The following is a 22,380-nucleotide window of genomic DNA, read 5'->3' as shown; positions in this document are numbered from 1 at the left end:
AACACCCCAAGCTGAACTGACTGCTGATTGCATCTGCTGCGGATTAGCTAAAATTAAATTTGGAACCTTGGGCAAGACATCAAGCACGCACAGTGGAATCCCCCCACGTGAGCTTTGGAAGATAATGCGAATACCGCACAGCACACCCCCCCGAGCAGCTTAGCTTTTTAATTTTCCTTTCAGGAATTAAACTCCCTCTCCCCTCCAGTAAGTTGATTTGTGTCCTTTTACTCACCCTCCAAAACTGCTTTAATCTGCTCACTCTGGGCAGTCTGGACATGCTCATCTCTGTGTGTCGCCGGACGGAGGTGCATCGGCCAGGAAGACGGAGGGACTCCCTGGGCTGACGTGAAGCGGAGTGAGGGCTGATGCCCGGGGAGTCTGGCAACCAGAGACACTCCTTGGCTTTTAATACCGCTTTCCAACAACCACAGAGTCCTCCGCTCAGCACAAAGCAACCAATAGCTGCACAGGACAGTCTCAGCCTCTGAGGATCACAGCGGAGTGGAGAGACCCCTCAACCGGCCGATGGGGGGCAGAGGGAAGACCTGGGTGTTGGCAGATACCCCAGAGCAGCCTTCCCTGGCGCAGAACAGGAGGTGTTCTTCCCATGGCCCTATTTTCTGCTTCTTACTTCACCTGGGCTAAATCAGAGATCACATTCTGCTCTGGGAAAGCCAGACACTAATGATCGTCTCAGCTCAAAATGTTCAGCCTGCCTGAGGCAGAGGGTCCCCATGCTGGCCCCGCTGGCCCTGCCTTCTTGTTCTGGGTTCTGACCAGGGGCAGGTGCAGAATATGGGCCCTAATTCCTGATAAAGGGTAAATGCTGATGCTAGGTTGGCTCCATCTACTCAGGGAAAGAGAGATTTGGTCCTTATCCACTCGATCGTATGCAGAGAGAACAGGTATTTCAGAGCTGTACTAAGTGGTGTTCTGGATATGGAAGAATGTATCTACAGAAGTCCCCCACCCCCACATCTCAGGGCCCCCAGCAGAGAGGAGCCATAGGCAGAGGGACAGACCCAGAGTTCATTGTGCTCACTTCTACTCCCGTCCTGTAACAGATTCATCCCAGACATGTTCTGTGTATGCCAGCTCCATGCTGGGCACTCCCGTGTGAGCACACAGAAGCCAGCTCTGTGACTGGGATGTTTGCTGTCAGTCTGGTGTTGTAGCAATTTAATGACCTGCCATTCTCTTCTGAACAGACCAGCCCACCTCTGAGACCAAGAGCTTCTCAGGGGCAGAGGCTGGACCGGGGTCTCTTAGCATTCTCCCCAGCACCCAGCTCAGCGTGGGGACCCTGAGAACAGTCAGTGATGGAGGCAAGGAGGAGGTGGGGCCAGGGAGGAATGTACATCAGGGAGCCCCAAGACTGTCTGGGCTGCACTCAGGTGTTCCCATCATCAACCTGGAAGAGAGACTTCTCCAAGGTGATTCTACCCTTACAGAAATTTAGCCTGAAGGACTGAACACTGTTAGATAATTCATACCCAGATGCCTTTTCCAAGGTGAGGAGCCTCATCTGAACAGTGACTTCCACTCCCCACCACCACCTCTTGTCTTTCATCATCAGGTAGGACACAGTGAACTCATTTCTGGGGGATTCTCTTGTTATAGGAAATTAGTACTGTGAAACTAACACATTTCGAGGGTGGTTTAGAGCCTGGGATAAAAGGAATGAGCCAAGTATCTCGAGAAAATCAGCTTCACTAAATCACAAAGAGCAAGGGAAGGGAGGAGGAAGAAGAGAGAAGAGTGAGGAAGGCCAGGAGGAATCGGAGACTGGGGATTCCAGTGGGCAGATGGAATCATGCTCACACAGGGCATAAGCGTCTGTGCTGGAGAAGTGAATTCCACCACTGGGAGCATCGGTCTTTAGACCAGCCTCACCTTGACCCCAAAGAGCAACTGCCAGGAAGAACACCATCTCTGGACTCAAGATAAGTGCCCGAGGGCACAGAAGGAAAGAGCAGTGAGGAAGGAAGATTCTGGAGACAGAGGAATCGAATAGGAAGCCTGCTTCCAAGATAACACCATTAGACCAGGCTGCAAGGGCAGGAGAACGCGAGGAATGGCTGCATCTGTGCTCTTCCTCTTCATCCCTCAGCTGCTGGATGAGGACCTATCCTCACGGAGAGGCAGCACTGGGTTGGTAATATGGGAAATATGCTGGATCAGACAGCACCGGGAGACATGGGTTGAAACCTCCTTGTCATCACAGAGTACCAGGAGTGGCTCCTTTCTGGAACCTGCCTGAAGATTCATCTCTCCTTTATACATCATACGATGATCCACTGTGTGGATAGTGCTGGTTGCTGAATATTTTTGGCTCAGCATCCCTGGGCACACATCACGGGATCATTCCTGGTCCCTTTTGATAGGCGGGAAGCACGTGATGGGTCTGGTCGGTGAGCTCTGGAAAGAAGCAACATGCCACTTCCACATCAGGCCTGACCCTGCCAGTGCAAAACACTCTCACTCTGATATGGCGATGGGCGAGGAGGTGAGACCTGCGACAGACATGTGGCTCTTCTTCCTTGAGCCTTGGAGCTCCGGGGTGTGTTTGTTACTGAAGCATAACCTAGCCTACACTGACTGTGATGACTTGTCAATCATTTCCTTAGTTTGTCTTCTCCCAAAGCAATCAGCAATTACCCCAGAACGAAACTGTCGAGGTTTTGATGTGTGGTGCTACTCTGCAGTTTTTAAAGTCAGAAGACCAGGTTGTTCACCCTCCTGAACCCAGGCAGGATCACCCCTCAACAGCCAGACTGAGAGCCATGAGGCCGACCCCAGAGATCAGGATCAGACACTCCATGAATGAGCCACCCCTCAAGAAAAGGATGTGATAATGCCACCTGCAGCAACATGGATGGTCATAGTGAGCGAAGTAAGTCAGAGAAGGACAAACACCTTAAGACATCACTTACATGTGGGATCTAAGAAAAAGATACAAATGAGTGACTCACAAAATAGAAAGGAACTCACAGTCACAGACAACATACTTACAGTTACCAAGCGGGAAGGGAGGAGGGATAAATTAGGGGTTTGGGATTAACAGATATATACTGCTGCTGCTGCTGCTAAGTTGCTTCAGTTGTGTCCAACTCTGTGCGACCCCATAGACGGCAGCCCACCAGGCTCCCCCGTCCCTGGGATTCTCCAGGCAAGAACACTGGAGTGGGTTGCCATTTCCTTCTCCAGTGCATGAAAGTGAAAAGTGAAAGTGAAGTCGCTCAGTCGTGTCCGACTCCTAGCGACCCCATGGACTGCAGCCCACCAGGCTCCTCCGCCCATTTGGGATTTTCCAGGCAAGAGTACTGGAGTGGGGTGCCATCGCCTTCTCCGAGACTAGTGTATATAAAGTAGAAAATCAACGAGGACTTACTGTATGGCACAGGGAACTATAGGAGGAGGAAAGGGCACCCACTCCAGTGTTCTCGCCTGGAGAATCCCGAGCACAGAGGAGCCTGGTGGGCTGCCATCCACAGGGTCGCACAGAGTCGGACATGACTGAAGCGGCTTAGCGTGCATGCGCAGGGAACTATACTCAGTACCTTGTAATAATCTATAAAGAAAAAAATTTGAAAAAGGACACACACACACACACATAGCTGTTGTTTAGTGCCTAAGTCATATCCGACTCTTTGGCGACCCCACTGACTGTAGCTTGCCAGGCTCCTCTAACCACAGGATTTCCCTGGCAAGAATATTGGAGTGGGTAGCCATTCCCTTCTCCAGGGGATCTTTCCAACCCAGGTATTGAACTCATGTCTCCTGCATTAGCAGGTGGATTCTTTACCACTGAGTTACCAGGAAAGCTTTTATATATATATATATATATATATATATATATATATATATATATATATATATATATATACATACCACTTTATTGTATACCTGAAACTAACACAATACTTTAAATCAACCATACTTCAATAAAAATAAAAATTAAAAAAATAAAATGGAGAGGCACGATTTAAGTCCACATACAGAAGTAAGGGATCCAAGTGAGGGCTTATAAGCTAATAGTCTAGCACCTTCACTGGAAAAGACCCTGGTGCTGGGAAAGACTGAAGGCAGGAGGAGAAGGGGACGACAGAGGATGAGATGGTTGGATGGCATCACCGACTTGATGGCCCGCGTGCTGCAGTCCACGGGGTTGCAAAGAGTTGGACACAACTGAGTGACTGAACTGGTAGCACCTTCTATCCTGAACATATTTGTAAACAAAGCTGTACGTTGTCTGCCACTTGTGTCCAGGAGAAGCCTCATGCGGTGAGCTTGGCGTCTTCCCCGCCGTTGGATGGAGGGAGAGAGGGCTCAGGACACTAACTTTCAGCTGTCACTGATGAGCCAGTGATATTTAGGTCATTCATATTCGAGACTCTGATGTTTCGCTCAAAACCAACACTGGGAAATTCCTGGCCCCAGAGCAGGCGAGGGCAAAGAGTTACCGTCGGGATGTAGAGGGGTGGGGAGACTTTGAATGCCTCTCAAATTATGCCCAGTCACCACCGTCTGCACAGCAGTATCCTCTTCCTATTTGAAGCGCAGTAGGACATTATTTCGGGGAAGGCAACGGCACCCCACTCCAGTACTCTTGCCTGGAAAATCCCATGGACGGAGGAACCTGGTAGGCTGCAGTCCATGGGGTCGCTAAGAGTTGGACTCAACTGGTCGACTTCACTTTCACTTTTCAGTTTCATGCATTGGAGAAGGAAATGGCAACCCACTCCAGTGTTCTTGCCTGGAGAATCCCAGGGACGGGGGAGCCTGGTGGGCTGCCGTCTATGGGGTCGCACAGAGTCGGACACGACTGAAGTGACTTAGCGGCAGCGGCAGCAAGACATTATTTTAATTGGAGAAAAAAAACCGAGATAAAGAAGTGGTCATAATCTTATGAGTGTAAAGATTTTACTGTAATTTGAAAGCTCTCACAGGCCATTTTTAAGGACTGTGGCCTTTATTTGGGAGTCGAAATGCATCGGGTCTGTACGTCATTTATATATCATGTCAATATGGAAACAGAGCAAGTTAATACATTCAGGGCTCTTCAACATTCCATTTAAGTCATAAGTTAAGCAACACAGAGAGCTACAGGAACCGATACTGCTGACAAAATGATTCCAGGCCAGCGGACGTGACTTCTAGTATTTCCCCTTTAAAAAGTCTTTGAAGTAAGACCTGTGGGCTAAGCACTGAGAAAAGCTGATTAATATTTAATTCCTGGCTGATAAAAATAACGTGAGCTTGAGTTTATATGATTTTGGAAAGGTAGGTATGATGAATCTATAACCCTGGAAACAGACCATGGAGAACCTTCCCATCAGAAGAACTTTAAGTCACTGGAAAATCTGGGGAAGAAAACATAGGTCTCATTCTTCACCATATAAAGCTTTACAAAATGATATTCTGCCATGGTTATCATATATTTTTCAAGTCATTTGTAGTTTTGTGATCCGGGTGACTTCTAAGAAAAGGATATAGAACTCACATATTTTGTTAATAAGCCATATTTTCAAAAGTACCTTGGACTTCCCTGCATTTCTACAAAGAAAGGGTTTTTCAATGTTTTAAATCAGAATCGGCTTGTGGGATTCCAAGTCTCTGTGACATTGCAGGCAAACCAAGAATTGCAACGTCATTTTTAGCTTAAATGTTCTCAAACATAACATGAATAATTTATTGATTTTTAAATAAGCGAGTCTATCTTCACTTAAATTTTCACCTTATTAAAATGGTCTAAAGTGAATAGGCTCAAAGCGATCACAAAATACTGTGCAATACTGCTGAATGAGAGATGACACGGAAGATAAACAACTAAGAATGTTGTTTTACATTTTCAAAAGATGTACGTGACATAAAATCAGGTCGGCTTCCCAGGGAAAGCCAGTGATTACTAGTATGTGTAAGACACAATAAGCCTTACAACCAAACTAGGGTTTTGCTTTTGGGGGGAAAAGGAGGTGACAGCCGTGACTGATTCTGGTTTGATGGGTGAGGGAGCTGGAGGTCATGGATAACAAAAGCTGTATAGTCTCCCCTGAGTTATAGATAATTATAGATTACTTATTATTTGATTTTCAGAACAATCATGAAGTAATCACTTTTATTCAGAATGACTGGATTTTAGGTAGCCAAGAATTTCCCTCCAGAATATCAACACCCAGATCTATGGCGTCCAATCCAATGTAAATAACCATCTCAAGACACACAGTGTCGAATCTGACTCCACTGGCCACTTAAATATTCTTCACTCAAGCTTTACATGAACACACGGCACTACCATCTTGAACCTTCATTTTAGCCTCTCTTTGCTCTGCAGTAATCTACAAATTCAGGTGTGCAAGAATACCCAATCCTTATTTTCTTTATAATATCTGACGTTCTGTCCAACAGAATGAGAGGCAGCTCAGTCTTGCTCACCACTAGGGATCCCCCAGGACTGGTGCAGGTCTGCGGGTTTCTGCAGTGCTAAAGCCCAGGGAGGGGCCTTCAGGCCATTTGTCACGGGTTACAGGATGTTATGTCTTTCTGCATCATTCCTTTAAGTGTGGTAATCCTGCTGCTTTGGGGCTGCCGGGGGACACAGAACACTTTGGAGGGGCTAGGCGCCAAGCAGCCCAGGACTCGGTCTCCAAAAGGGCACCATCAAGCCTTCCCCTCGGGGTCATGCCGCTTCCCTTGGGCTCCATCTTGAATCAACACACAGACGCTGCTCCAGGCAGTCATGCCAACTTCTCTTCTCTTTTTGGTCTGGGGCGATTTCTTCTCATACTGCTTCCAAAGGCTCTCCAACCTCCCCGCCCAGAATGGGACCCTTAGACATAAACTGAAAAGGGCTGTCACAGAATGAGACAGGGGTCTTTTCATGGCATCAGTATTTACAATAGCCAAGAAACAGACACAACCTAAATGTCCATCGACAGATAAATGGGTAAAGAAGACGTCGTACATAATATAATAGAATACTACTTCACCAAAAAAAGAATAGAATTTGGTTATTTGCAGACATGTGGACGGACCTAGAGACTGTCATACAGAATGAAGTAAGTCAGAAAGAGAAAGACCAATGTGTTATTATACAACACATATATGTGGAATCTGAAAAAATTTGTATAGATAATCTTATTTACAAAGCAGAAATAGAGACCCAGATGTAGACATCAATCACATGGGTTTCAAGGAGGAAAATGGTGGTGGGATGAACTGGGAAACTGAGATTCACTATATGGACTATATACACACCAGTGTGTATAAAATAGATATCGGGGAACTCTGCCCAATGCTCTGTGGTGACAAAGAGGGAATATATGTATATGTGTGTGGCTGCTTCACTTTGATTACAGCAGAAACTAACCCAACACTGAAAGAAACTATACTCCAATAATTTGTTTACTTGTGGAATTCTATATGAATGTTACCTATACCTTGCAGGACAGAGTCATAGCTGATGACTTCCTTCTCATCTACAGAGACCTGTGGTTGAGGTCCTGCCTTTAGAAGTGCCTTGAAACAGAGGCTTTACTAGAGTCAGTGTCTTCCGGAGAGTTCTTTCTGTAAGTAGCCCTGACTTCCTAAAACTACAACATGTCCGCGAGGGATGGGTAGAGAAAGTCCATTTGTTGTACTTTCCTGCCTTCCTGTGGCTTTTGGCTTTGTGGTCAGAGACTGAAGAGGTGAGCCAAAGAAAACAATAATATGATGATGGTCAGCATGAAAGCACTTTAAAAGGGGCGTGGGGATCCTTGAGGCCTCGGGTATTTCAGAGTTTGCTCAACAACGACTTCTTTGCTTCCTGATCAAACGGTGAAGGTTAACCTCCGGGCAGCAATTGCAGGATGTTGTCTCTGCAAAGGTTTTGTCTCCAAATTGGCAGTGACCTTTTGTTCTTCAAAGCTCATTGACCAGAAGTGTGCAAATTCTCCCTTCTGTGGGCATGAAGTCTCACTAAGACTTGAAATTGACTCTCACGATCTGGGCGTGCTCACCTCTTGGTGTTCTGGGAGGGGCCCTGGCTGGTCAGAGGGCTGGATGCTCGGATGCAGGCGGTGTGGTTCCCTAGAAAGAGCCCCGGATGGGGAGTCAGGGCCTTGGTGTTCCTGCCTCAGTTCTCACAGTTACGATTACGGTGTGTTTACCTTTCCTCTCTGAGCCTCATTTTTCTTTACTGCCAAAGATACTACTTTCTGTGTGTCGGTGTGTTATTCCAGGCACTACAGATACTTTGCAGAGTACTTGAGCACCATTGCTATCACCACCTTGGCTGGCAAGGCAGGCAAGTTTGGGTAAGGGAAGAGCTCTTCATTTCAAAGTGTTGGTCTCTCAGTCGTGTCTGGCTCTTAGTGACCCCATGGACTGTAGCCCGCCAGGCTCTTCTGTCCGTGGGATTCTCCAGACAAGAATACTGGAGCGGGTAGCCACACCCTTCTCCAAGGGATCTCCCAGACCCAGGGATCAAATTCGGATCTCCTGCATTGCAGACAGATTCTTTACTGTCTGAGCCATCAGGGAAGCACTTCTCTTTAAAACCAATCTCAATTATTCATACCAGAGATGATTCTTTAAAAAATATAAACAGAGACTTCCTTGGTGATCCAGTGGTTACGACTTGGCTTTCCAATGCAGGGGGTGCAAGTTTGATCCCCGGTCGGGGAACTAAGATCCCACATGCAGCAGGGTATGGCCAAAAAGTTCCAAGAAACAAATGTCCCCCTTTCTAGGGAAAATCATCAGCAAATTCACCCAGTGACTCCAAACCATGCTCACTCGTGGGCAGGGTCCTTGGTAAGGGTTTGGACACATCTGCAAACACCCTTCAGCTCTAGTCCCACTCCAGCTTTCCTTAGCATCCCTTCATCCTTTTTATTCCTTTATCACCACTTCCAGTTTTTAAAACTACATGGGGCCTCTCTGGTGGTCCAATGGGTAAGGATCCTCCTGCCAATCCTGGGGACACGGGTTTGATCCCTGGTCCAGGAAGATCCCACATGGGGTGGGGTGACTAAGCCCACACGCCATTAACTATTGAGCCTGTGCTCTTGAGCTGGGGGGCCGCAACCACTGAAGCCCACGTGCCCAGGGCCCATGCTCTGCAAGGAGAGGCGCCACTGCAATGAGAGGCCCTCGCACCTCAGTGCAGAGCAGCGCCGCGCTCACCGCAACTAGAGAAAGTCTGCCCGCAGCAAGGAAGACCCAACACTGCCAAAAATCAATCAATCAATCAGTCTTAAAAAAAACAAAAACACTATATAGGCATTCTGGCTTTCCTCCTTGCCTTTCTCTGAAGCCTGGATTGAAGACACATATCACTTTAACTCCCATTGCTTAAGCTTCCTTTCTCAGCATGTCTCACTGTTGAAGATAATACTGAAGACACTTTCCTTACACGGCATGATTGCTCTGCATCATTCACTACCTTATCCTATAAGCAAGACATCCCTTTCTATACATCTACAGCCAGCTTCCTCTATTTCGTACGTATTTATCTCTGGGAAATGCTCAAAGGAACTTTATCCTCTACTGAACACAGTGAATGTTTCCCATGTCACACTGAACAGGTCCCCAGATGGAAGGAAGCATGTCCCTGAGACTCTCTTCCGTGGCTGGTGAGGTCTCCTCTGCACCCTGCCTGCACCACTGTTTACAGCGCTGCCTGGTAACCAGCACGCCAGGCAAGCAGACAGGAAGTATGTGTAGAGGAGTCCCAGTTGATCGGAGAGTACCAGACAAAGGTTTGAAATTCACAGAGTCAGATTAGAGCAGTGTTTCTCAAATATCTATGATCTTTGTCATCCTTTACATGGTGATCCTGTATGCACACCTGTGAAAATGTGCACGTGCACACACACACACACAAACAAAACTTTCACTAAATATACTTATCTTTTCCATTTACTTCTATTTTTTTTTTTTGGAAAACACCACACTCCCTGCCCATATATATGGAGATTCTGAGTCAATGAATGTGAGGTGATCCATAGAACTCTACACTTTTCACTTATTTCCTGAAAATGCAGTTGGTTTCCAGAAAGTCTTTCGCTGGTAGCACTGAATTAAAACTTACATTTTCACTCAATTCACTTGGTGAGGGCAGATTTCTAAGACGGAACTCTGCCATATATTCCTGAAATGTCAATTAACTTCATCTTATTCCATGGAAATCAAATACATATTTCCCTCTTAGCTCAGCTGGTAAAGAATCCACCTGCAATGCAGGAGACCACGGTTTGATTCTTGTGTTGGGAAAATCCGCTGGAGAAAGGATGGCTACCCACTCCAGTATTCTTGGGCTTCCCTTGTGGCTCAGCGGGTAAAGAATCCGCCTGCAATGCGGGAGACCTGGGTTCCATCCCTGGCTTGGGAAGATTTCCTAGAGAAGGGAAAGGCTACCCACTCCAGTATTCTGGCCTGGAGAATTCCATGGCCTGAATAGTCCATGGGGTTGCAAAGAGTCGGACACAACTGAGTGACCTTCACTTTCACTTTCACTTTTCAGCTAGGGACTGTCCATGGACCGTGTCCCACGTTGGTCAGAAAGAGGGCGAGGCAAAAACTTGTGATGAGATAAAAAACAGCCACAACTATGAGCTAATAACCTGACAGTGAATAGGGTGTGTATTTGGCTTCTGTTGCTGTAACCAGTTGCCACAAACTTAGTGGTTTAAAGCTGAACTCACTTATCATCAGGTAGTTCTGTAGGGCAGAAGCCCAGCACAGTGTGGCTAGATTCTCTGCTTAGAGTCTGACAAGACGGAAACCTGATTCAAAGAGCTGACTCCCTGGAAAGGACCGTGACGCTGGGAAAGACTGAGGGCAGGAGGAGAAGGGGACGACAGAGGATGAGATGGGTGGATGGCATCACTGACTCAAAGGACATGAGCTTGAGTGAGCTCTGGGAGTTGCTGATGCACAGGGAGGCCTGGCGTGTTGCAGTCCATGGGATCTCAAAGAGTCAGACATGACTAAGAAACTGAACAAGGTAGAAATCAAAATATCAGCAGGACCAGGTTTCTTTCCGGGGCCCTGGGGAAGAATGTGCTCCCAAGCTCATTCTGTTGGCAGGATCCTCTTTTGTTTTTAACAGCTCATGTGGTCACACTGTGCCCACCCAGATAATTCAAGATAACTCCCTGTCTTAAGGTCCACTGGCTAGGAACTTAATTCCACCTGCAAAGTCCCTTTGCCGTGCACTCTAAAACAACCACGGGTGTGACACCAGAGGACAGACATTATGGGAACCAAAATTCTGGCTACTATAGTGGGCCAGTAACATCATTGTTTTGTGTGGCGGGCAGTGTTAAATATTAAGAATAAATCAAGCATAAGAAATTATAACTGGGAGATAACTCCATATGGTGTGATATTTAAACTAAACAAAAATTTAAAACTAGAATAAATAAAAATCAAATTAATGAGGTTTTGCCCTGTTGAACATCAGTTCATCCAGAAGTCTTTCCATAGGCAAATAAGTGATTCAAACGCAGTGGTTAAAGTTTCAGTGGTTGGGAGCCAGCAATATTATTCTTGAATAATATTATTTCCATAGTTTGCTTTCCCAATGTGCAGCTCAGAGAGGTAGCTATGTGGATAATAACACTCCTTGGCCGTGCATGCCAACGTCCTTTGTTGCTCAGCTACCACTGCTATGCATCCTCCCGGGCTTTGCCATGGCTTGATACTGGCTTTGCTTGAAAACCAAGTTCTGAACATGTCCAACTGGCCAAATCACTATCAATTCCAACCTTACTGAATTAAACATGAAGCAGTGGGTTGAAGAGGGCAGGAGGAGAAGAGGGCAGCAGAGACTAAGATGGGTGGATGGCATCACCGACTCAACGGACATGAGTTTGAGCAAACTCTGGGAGATAGCAAAGGACAGGGAAGCCTGGTGTGCTGCAGTCCATGGAGCCACAGAGTCAGACATGACCTAGTGACTGAACAAGAGTGGGTTCAAGAAGGGACTCTAGAAGAAATAAGAGGAGAAAGGAGGAGAGAGAAGAAGAAACACATGAGAGAAATGAAGGGAAGAAGTTACAATGAGATAATAGAGATAGGAGGAGGGAAGAGGGGGAGAATGAGGGGTGGAGGGGAAGGATGCGAAGGGGAAGACAGATCTTGAGAAGCTGAAAATTAACAACCTGTACTCATCATAGAGAACCAAATCTCCACTTAAATATATACAAGTAAGTTATTTAAACCCGGGGGTATTGATTTATCTACAAAGAGCCAGGTTTATGGTAATCAAGAAATGATGATAAAAGCAAACTCTAAGCAAAACAAAACATTCCTAGGGAGGTCTGTGAACACGGTAGGCAAAATCTGAGATGCTAACATGTCTAGGTCTTAATACCATCATTAGTGATAGGAGACTGTTTCTCAACACGTCTAAATACCGAAGGTTAATTTTCTAACATTTGTCATTCAGTCACTCAGTCATGTCTGACTCTCTGTGACCCCATGAGCTGCAGCATGCCAGGCTTCCCTCCTGCCCTCAGTCTTTCTAACATAGGCATCTGCATTATAAAAATATACAATGCCCCAGAGATCTGCTTCATGACAATGTGAATATACTCAACACTACTGAGTCCCAGGTACACTTACAATGGCTAAGACAGCTCATGTTGCCCGCCGTTTACCACAATTTTGAAAAAAGGTGCCATTCCCTATAAATGGATCAACTCACCTAATTCTCCCCAACCATATAAGACTGGTACTCTTATCATTTTCTTTTTCTAGAGGGAAAACTAAAACTTTAGGGAAGTAAGAGACTTGTCCAAACTCATGCAGCTTATGGGAGTGGAACTGTCATTCAAAACAAAACAGTGTGATCCAAGTCCCTTGGTGTTAATCATTTTACTCTTCTCTCACTCAAAAACCAATTTACATAAAGAAGGAAAATAAATATGTATTTAAAAAATAATCTATGACTAGAAGGATGATAGAGAGGCACGTGCAGCAAATAGCATTTTAGGCAACAAACCCGCATCCCTAGGAAAACAAAAAAGTAGAAGGCCATCATATAAATGGATGCGTATCTGGAGTTTTAAAAGTGAGATTTGCACAAGATACATAGAACAGAGGTTTCCCAGGCTAGTGGTAAAGAACCTGCCTGCCAATACAGTGGGACATAAGAAACATGGGTTCGATCCCTAGGTCGTCGGGAAGATCCTCTGGAGGAGGGGATGGGAACCCACTCCAGTATTCTTGCCTGGAGGAGTCCATGGACAGAGGAGCCTGGCTGCCTAGGGTCCGTGGGGTCTCAAAGAGTTGGACACGACTGAAGCAACTTAGCAAGCATGCACATAGAACGTTTTACAGCTGATGTAGGGGGAAGAGCCCTTACACCCCGAAGCTGCCTCACCCGACCTGGGCGGGCATTCCTCAGTGAGCCCAGAGCAACAGTGAGCCTGCATTCGCTAAAATATAAATTCTGTTTCTTTCCCCTTCAAGGATGTAGACATAAAAATTGAAGCACAAGATTCCTGTCTGCCTATTTCACTTAGAAGTTTCACTCATTCTTCTAAACCTTCTTTCTGTGAAACTAATTATGATGGCTTTCATTTCACCCACGCTGGCACAGTCAGAAACTATTTTTGTTATACAAACACCCATAATGTCACTGCTGTTGGTATAAATTAACCAGGACTTCAGTTAGGCCAAGAAACAAACCCTATTTACCAAAATCCCTTGGAAAGAAATGAAAGTAGTTAGGATTTAAGATTCATTCTCACATAACCCACCAGGAAATCTATTTACTCCAAACACTGTTTTTTAAATGCAGAAATAGCCTGTTATTTGCTACCGTTTCTCTCTCATTATGGATTTTTAACAAATAAAATAGATTTTTGATGAAGACACACTTGTAAATAACATTCTCTCTTAAAGCTTCCAACAACCATGGTTTCAAAACTTGGGAAAGCCCATCACAGTTCTTTATGCTAACTTTCTAAGCTGTGGTCTAAGGCACTTTAAGGCAAGAAGGTCAAGAGTGAGAGTTATGGTTAAATACTCTGGTGTGCAGATCTGTGAAGCTGATAACAACATGCAAAGATTCACACAGTACAATTCTGTCTACCTGGAATCTTCTTTATCTATTTCTTTACATAATAAGCTGCATAAAAAGACACTTGTTTCATTAATCTCCCTCTCATGAGATCATTTGCAATATCACCATTAAAATTTTTTTAATCGGGGTTCTTACCACTCCTTGATATTTTATTATTTATGTTATTTGTTTATTTACTCCTTCCTTATATTACTTCCAAAATACTCCAGAGTCCTTGGCACATGTTTGAAAGTGAAAGTGATGGTTGCTCAGTTGTGTCCACTCTTTGCAACCGCATGAACCGTAGCCCGCCGGACTCTTCTGTCCATGGAATTTTCCAGGCAAGAAAACTGGAGTGGGGAGCCATTCCCTTCTCCAGGGGATGTTCCTGACTCAGGGATCGAACCTGGGTCTCCTGCGTTGTAGGCGGATTTTTTACTGTCTGAACCACCAAAGAAGCCCCGGTACATATGGGGCGCTCATTAAATGTCTGTGGCATAAATGAGTGAAGGAAAGGAGGGACGAAGGAAGAAGCACGGTGCCACAGAGTCTGTGTACAATATTGGAATGTGGCTCATTCAGAGGGAGGCATGTTCTTTTTAATGGGAGACAGAAACCAAAGCAGACTAGACCTTGGGCTCTCTTTGGGTAATAGAACCTTTCTCAATCCCACTGTGTGCATTTATCAAATGGGAATAATAGTGTTCACACCGCTTCACTCATTATACTAGTGAGGAAAACAGAAAATAATTCATCAATGTAAAGGGAAAAAAACTACCATCCCAGAGGCTCTGCATTTTAAGTACCCAGGGACAATGTTTCCTTTCAATTCTCTCTATATGAATATATAGTTGGACCATGATCGGAAGTAGAGGGAACAGCAGAGTTGTTCTGAGTGTCACAGGTTCTGGTGGGGACACTTGGACTCTACTGGGGGATTATCAAGGTCAAAGTGACACTGGAAAATGTTCCACTTGGCCCTGGGCTGTGATGCAGTTCTCAGCAGAGGCCTGCCTTTGTTCTGCTTGCATCTTATGTGCCCCCTAGGACTGGGGACGGAGTGGGATGGAGTTGGAAGATGATAACAAGCTTGCCAACAAAGGTCGTCTAGTCAGAGTTAGGGTTTTTCCACTAGTCACGTACGGATGGTGACAGATGCTGGGAAAGATTGAGGGCAGGAGGAGAACAGGGTGACAGAGGATGAGACAGTTGGATGGTATCTCTGACTCAATGAACATGAGTTTGAGCAAACTCTGGGAGATGGTGAAGGACAGGGGAGTCTGCTGTGTTGCAGTCCATGGGTTGCAAAGAGTCGGACATGATTGAGCGACTGAATGAACTGAAGTAACAATGAGGGCTTCCCAGGTCGCACTAGTGGAAAGGACCCACCTGCCAATGCAGGAGATGCAAGAGAGGCGGGCTCGATCCCTGGGTCAGGAAGATCCCCTGGAGAAAGAAACGGCAACCCACTTCAGTATTCTTGCTTGGAGAATCCCATGGATAGAGGAGCCTGGCGGGCCACAGCCCATGGGCTCACAGAGTCGGACACGACTGAGTGACTTAGCACCAGCACAGCACCAATGATGATGAAGATGATGACGATGATGAGATGATGATGATATTAGCTGACATTAACAATGATATACTTTGTACTAGTCACTGCTCTGATGGACTAATTCACTTAAGTCATCCAATAACCCAGCGGCTTCCCTGGTGGTTCAATGGTAAATAATACGCCTGCCAATGTAGGAGACACAAGGATTGATCCCTGAGGCAGCAAGATCCCCTGGAGTAGGAAGCCACCCCCCATGGACAGAGGAGGCTGGCAGGCTACAGTCCGTGTGGGGTCGCTAAAGAGTAGGGTGTGACTTAGCGACTAAACAAGCAAAAATAACAAATAATCCTGTGAGGTAGATGTTGTCCTCATCATTTTTAAGGTCACTGAGACACCGAGAAAAAACTACAATCTTCCTACAGCCACATAGCTAAAAGGTACCAGGACTTGAACTCAGGTGCCCTGAATCAGGCCTAACAACTGCTCAGTTCTGTCTCACGAAGAAGTGGGGACCAGAGTGGCAGCCTGATTCCCACCAGCTCCCTCTGCAGTCATGTGCCCCATCTTCTCTCTTCGGGAGACAGATTGCACCCCTGCTTCAGTGTGGTCTGGTCACTCAGGACGCATCCAGTACTTCACTGACTTACTATAGGACTGTTTCAGGAGTGGGCATAGGATCTATGCCAGGCCAATAGGATGCTTGCCTGAGAACTCCAAACTGAGGCTGGAGAAAAGAAGCCTTCTTTCCTCTCCACACAGAGACCAAAGAGGAGACTCTGGGATAGTCGGTGGTCACTTCCTCTCATTCCCTAAGAGGAGAAGCCAGCGGGTGAAGCAGAGGGTGAATGGAGGGAGTCTTAGCTGCACCTGAGGCCTGGTTCAGCCAACCCCAACCAGCCCCACTCTTGCCCAAGTGAGAGCTTCTTCCTTTTCTCAAGTTGAGATACATCATTTGCTACAGAAATATACCTCCACTCAAAGTATCTAAGGGGCTTCCCTGGTGGCTCAGATAGTAAAGAATCTGCCTGCAGTGTGGGAGACCTGGCTTCCCCTGGAGGAGGAAATGGCAGCCCACACTAGTATTCTTGTCTGGGAAGTCCCATGGATAGAGGATCCTGGAGGGCTACAGTCCATGGGATCACAGAGGGCTTCACTATCAGGGCTTCCCTGGTGGCTCAAATGGTAAAGAATCTGTGTGCAATGAAGGAGACCTGTGTTCAATCCCTGAGTCAGGAAGATCCTGGAGAATGGAATGGCAGCCCACTCCAGTATTCTTGTCTGGGAAGTCCTGTAGACACAGAAGCTTGGCAGGCTACAGTCCATGGGGTTGCAAAGAGTCAGGTGTTTATTTTTAGAGAAAGACATGTCACATTCCTCCACAAGTCACTAAAGAACCTGAGTGGCCAGACCTGATGTCAATGGAACATGCATCGAGTTAGATTCAATGATTAAGAGACCACTGACTCTGAAGACCTGCATAAAGGCCCATGTCAAATGTCTTGTTTTGGAAGTCAGAGCTTCAGCCTTGGCCTGGAGGCCTGCCATCTGCTGGAGATCTGTTGGCCTTAGTTCCAATTGCTGCCTCCTCCTGGGTCGAGAAGGACGGGCCGCTGTGCACACAGCTCTGCCTCAGAGCCAAGCAGGCAGAGGGTGGCCCAGAACTACACTCGGTGTATTTTCTTCACTGCCCACATATTCCACAGGGTGGACCAGCAGGCTCTACCAGGGTGATCAATATGCTTACGTGTCCCTGGATCAGAATGGCTGGCCTGGATAAAATAGCTCATTTATTTTATTGATCTTGTGTATCTACCTAGAATGGGAGTAATAGGGCCTTCTGGGCTCTTCCGTCTCCCCTCTGTCTGGGCTGCCACCATCTCAGACCCTGAGCTGATGTTCTGTGGACTCCACAACCTCGAGGGAGAGCGAGAGTTTTAATTGCAGTGGCTCTCTCCTTCCTTGGAAGCTGGTGTTATCTTTAGCTGTCCATCTGTCTCCAAAGCCTGCCTGCCTCTGCCTCAACTGAATCTAATAGAAAGAAACATATTTGCTCACTGATAAAGGCTCCAAATGAGATTGGATGGGGGCCCAGAAAGCAGTAGCATCAGGAGGAAAGTTGCCTGACAGGTGCGAGACGGGCCAGTCTGTCCTGGGGAAGAACAGCAGCAACGGCTCCAAGTGGACCCTGAGCCTTCAGCCCTGGGAGACTACAGGCTGAGGAAAGTCAAGGTTGCCTACCATGGGCACCGGTCCATCTATTCTGCTTCCAGGCTCTCTGACTTCAAGCCTCACATTTCATCTCACTTAAACCTCGCTTACTCCCCTAAAAATGGGGATACTAATAACTGTCCTCCAGGCATTTTGCAGAGATTCAAGGGTACCACTTGTGGTGAGCAGTTCAGAAACAGGAGTGCTGTTTAACAAAATGACAAAGTCATCAAATCCATGGAAATATCTGAATTCTTGCTGAATCAAAACAGAGCTGGATGTGGTAGGACCCGGAGCTCAAATGCCCCTTGAAAATAGCTACCAGAGACTTCCCTGGCAGTCCAGTGGTTAAGACTCTGAGCTTCCAGTGCAGGGGTGGCAGGTTCAATCCCTGGTTGGGGAACTAAATTCCCACATGTCGCGAGGCATGGCCAAAAAAGAGAAAAAGAAAACATCTACTAACTGTCCCGGGAATCCTAGCCTCAGAAAGGGTCTGCAATTAATGGAAGGTACAGATCCAGTTAAGAGAGCCAGCCTGAGAAGCACCAAGCTCCATGAGCTCGTGTGGCCCTTCTGGACAGCAGTTCGTGTTGGAAGCTGTAAAATGTTTATGCAAAGGAGTTTAGCTCCTCCAATCTCAAGATGTGGCTGAAAATATGAAAGCCTTTCCAAGGGATCATTCACCTTGGGGAAAATACATCACCTCAGCAAGGGAGCTCATGCTCAGAAGTGGAAATGTCAGCTGAAAATATTCTCAACATGGCTTTGCTCAGCACTCACCTGCATTCATGCAGGAGTTTGACGTTCATTTGAGAAGCTCCCTAGAAAATGCCAGTTGCTAAGCATTAGTTTTTCTATGCAGCTCAGCCCTGAGGATGTGGGTGATTTCTTCTCTAGTACTTACTTTTAATTTAACTGAACTCTCTCCCCTCAATGTCTTATACACTGCTCCTGTTCCCATCAGACGACTGTGTGGCTCCTGACTGATCGGAAGGCAATACTGCCATAAGATAACCTGGGGGCAAAGGGTGGTCTCCCAGTGGTGGTTTTCCTGAAGACCACGCCCACAGTTTGGATAGATGCGAGGGTGCAGAGGAAGAGATTACCCAGCACAGATCTGCGCACGGGCACACACATTCTTGCAATTTACTTTTAATCTTTCGCATGAAGAATACACCCCTCTCTGCTTCTATGCCCCAAGCATCCAGAACAGGGCTAGATTTTTTTCCCACTATGCTCTATGCGGCATGTGGGGTGCTGGCTCCCCAACCAGGGATCGAACCCGTGCCCCCTGCACTGGAAGTTCAGAGTCCCAACCACTGGACCACCAGGGAAGTCCCCAGGTTGGAGTTTGAGCAGATACTTATTAGATCCTTGCTGACCAGTGGAGGAAAAGGCAAGGCTGCCTTTGAAGACAAACAGGTGAGTAACTCCCTCTCAATTAGTAAATAGAGGCGTATCCATTTTATCTTATGCAAGTCTGGGGACTTGAGAATGTAGACATCAGTCTCACGTGTTTGCATTTATTTGCATGCGTGTCCTGACCAGCTGACCTGGTGGGAGTGAATCTAGAGAAATATCACAGACTCTCCACTGACTGTACCCCTTCCAGAAGCCCAGTGTCCTTCCCCTAAGGCCCATGTGTTAAAATCAACAGCAGCATGACCTGGCCATGCTCCTGGTACCCGGTATCTGAGAGAATCTCGAATTTCAGTGGCTCCTAGCAGGGGAAGAAGTGATGCTGAAAAAAAAACTCAGGACGCACCTCTTCCTGGAGATTAGAAATGTGTCACCATCTTTACAGTGGCCAGAGTTACATGCTCGCCTGTGGAGCACCTTCCAGCTTTCTCCAAGCATAACGACACACAGGTTACTTTCGGCTTACATTTTTTTTTTTTTTTTGGAAGCCATCCAGGTGATAGGGAGAAACATGGGAGAAAGGAGGCAAGACACATAGGATGGGCAGGAACCGATAAGTGGAAAGAGCCAAACAGGCTGAGGAACCAGAAAGGGGGCGTTAAAGAAAAGCTGGCAAGAGAAAAAGGAAGGAAGAGAGAAATCAGAAAGGCAAAGCTCTCGGTAATCCAGGAAACACCTGCACTTTGTTCAAATCCACACGGGAAATACGAGCCTTTGCTGGGGAAGCTGGTAGATGATCCTTCCTTTAGACACACATGGCACTCCACTGTGCCACCTGTGACAGCAAAGTAAACAAGGAAAGCGCAGAACATGTGCCTCCGTCTCCATCAGACCGTGGGTGCACTGAAGAGGTCAGGCATAGCTGGGACCCAGCACAGCGCCCGGCAAACAGCTGCTGTACATAGCGGCCCATGCGTGTTGACTTGTTGAGTAAATGGGTGAATAAACTGGACACGAAAGAGGAAGATGTAGGGAAGAAATGGGAGGATGCTCAGGATTCAGTTTCAGAACAATCCTTCACGTGCAAGCTCACAGCCAAACCTTCACACCAAGACTTCTTGATGCTGGACCTCCAGACAGTCCTTCCCTTCCCATAAGCACCTACAGAACTCAACTTGTGTCCTGTCCTTGGACACTTTCCTTGAATAGCCTCATGTCTCTAACTGGTATATGCTCTTCTCCCACCAACAAGACTGCATGCAATGGGAAGACAGGCACTAACTGCCAAAATGCTTGCTCTTTTTCACATAACGCCTCATCTTTGACTCATGGAGGGGTGGACATGCCAAGGCTTGTGTCAACTGGTAGATTCTTAACCTGCAGACTCAGGTTCCTAAACAGTGCCCACTGTTAAGAACAGAGGCTCCCAGTCAACCCTGGCAACCTGCAAAGCTTCTCATAAACCCACATCACTATGATCCGCCATCAAGACTCTGGACTCTTTAGATCAAGGAAGGGGTCCTGGGTCTGCTCTCTCAAAAGTTCTTCTGATGGGGACTGGTGCTACCTTGCACTCCTTGGTATACCAGAACTCCCTGCCACTTGCACGTGTTTAACTGCTTCTCTTCCTCCCTAGGATCCCTGGATGCTCCCTTCTAGTTCCTAAGCTCCGACTCCACTCTCCTGGCTCCCCGCCCTGCTAATCCTCCTGTGATGCCATCTGGGGGCGGCCCCTCCCAGGGGACCTTGCACACAGCCCTCCCGCCCCAGCACACTGAGAGCCCTGGGGAAGATGTGAGGGGCGATGCAATGATTCAGATCCAGCTTTGCATTTCCCTCAGCCCCGAGCGGGGCCTCTGCACACAGCTGCAGCTTAGCAGAGCTCCTCTGACAAAACCAAACCTATAATGCAAAAATCTCCAACTGTAGGAGTTTAATAAGGCTGTAGACATGAGCTGTAATTAAAAGTGGGAAGCAGGGACCAAGTTCCAGTTAGGAAACAAAGCTTCTTTAAAATCTTGTAGAATCTATGGCTCTGGGGATGCCAAGGGCAGGAGAGATTCAAGACACAAAAAATAAACTGACCAAAAAAGAAAGAAATCAAAAAATTAGAGGGAAGGCATCAGTTAGAGAAAAAGCAAGTATCCTGGAATGGCTTATTCTGAGTGTTTGATGCCTGAAGGAGGTGGCGCCAATATTTTCAAACACAATTTAGTTTCAGAATGTAAAAAAGTTCTCTCCTGGAGGAATAAAATGCCAAACTTCATTAAAAATATAAAAATGGTTAATTAAGCATCACTCAGTCTAAGAAAGTGCCTGAAAAATTGTGCTTCCTGGTTACTGGCTGAGTAGATGAATGAATGAGATGGACAAGAAGAAAGAAGATAGACAGGAAATAGGATGCTTCACAGAATCTTTAATAGAGAGAACAGTCCTTCAAGTGCAAGTTCAGTGTCCACCTCTCTAACCAAGACTTCTTGATTTCTGGATCTCCAGACTGCCCATTGTAAAATGTAACAGTCATGTCCTCATAAAGCCTTGTACACACTTACTCATGGCAGCCTTATTCATAATGGACAAAATATGGAAACCACCCAAACATCCACCAAATGATGAGTGGATACACAAAATGCATTACCTCCATACAATAGCATACATTTCAGCCACAAAGAGGAATGAAGTTCTGATATGCACGACAGCATGGATGAATCTTTATGAAACATTATCTTCAGTGCAAGAAACCATATACGCCAGTGAATGTTATATAATTCCATTTATATGACATGACCAGAATAGGCAAATACAGACTAAAAAATAATAATGATAATTAGAGGTCACTGCAAGCTGGGCCAGGGATGGATGAGAAATGGCTGCTAATGGATAGAGGGTGTCTCTTTTGGGTGATGAAAATGCTGTAAAATTGGATTAACATGATTGCTGCACAATTCCGTGAATATACTAAAAACCACTGAATTGTACTCTTTAAAGGGTAGATTTTATGGTATGTAAATGATGCCTCAGTGAAGCTGTAAAACAAATGTCATGGTCCATGCAAAGTAGCATGTTTAAGTCAAACACAATGGTGATGTTTTAAACAGGATGGTGGAGATAACTGCACAGTCATTTGTTGGGTTTCTGGCTGTTTCAGGAAAATCACGGATGTGAAATAGAATGTCGATGATATTAATTTCTAGAGGAA

General features: G+C 46.3%; 1 protein-coding gene across 3 annotated transcripts in view; it reads right to left on the bottom strand.

The window, feature by feature from the left end:
• DPP6 (dipeptidyl peptidase like 6) overlaps window positions 1-22,380 on the bottom strand; it is a 960,318-nt gene that overhangs the window by 655,435 nt on the left and 282,503 nt on the right. The gene's annotated exons all lie outside the window — the stretch shown is intronic.

This window comes from Bos indicus, chromosome 4 (assembly GCF_029378745.1).
Source record: "Bos indicus isolate NIAB-ARS_2022 breed Sahiwal x Tharparkar chromosome 4, NIAB-ARS_B.indTharparkar_mat_pri_1.0, whole genome shotgun sequence".
Classification (NCBI taxonomy): domain Eukaryota; kingdom Metazoa; phylum Chordata; class Mammalia; order Artiodactyla; family Bovidae; genus Bos; species Bos indicus.
The sequence above is the reverse complement of the archived record's forward strand: the minus strand, read 5'-3'. Positions and strand labels throughout refer to the sequence as shown.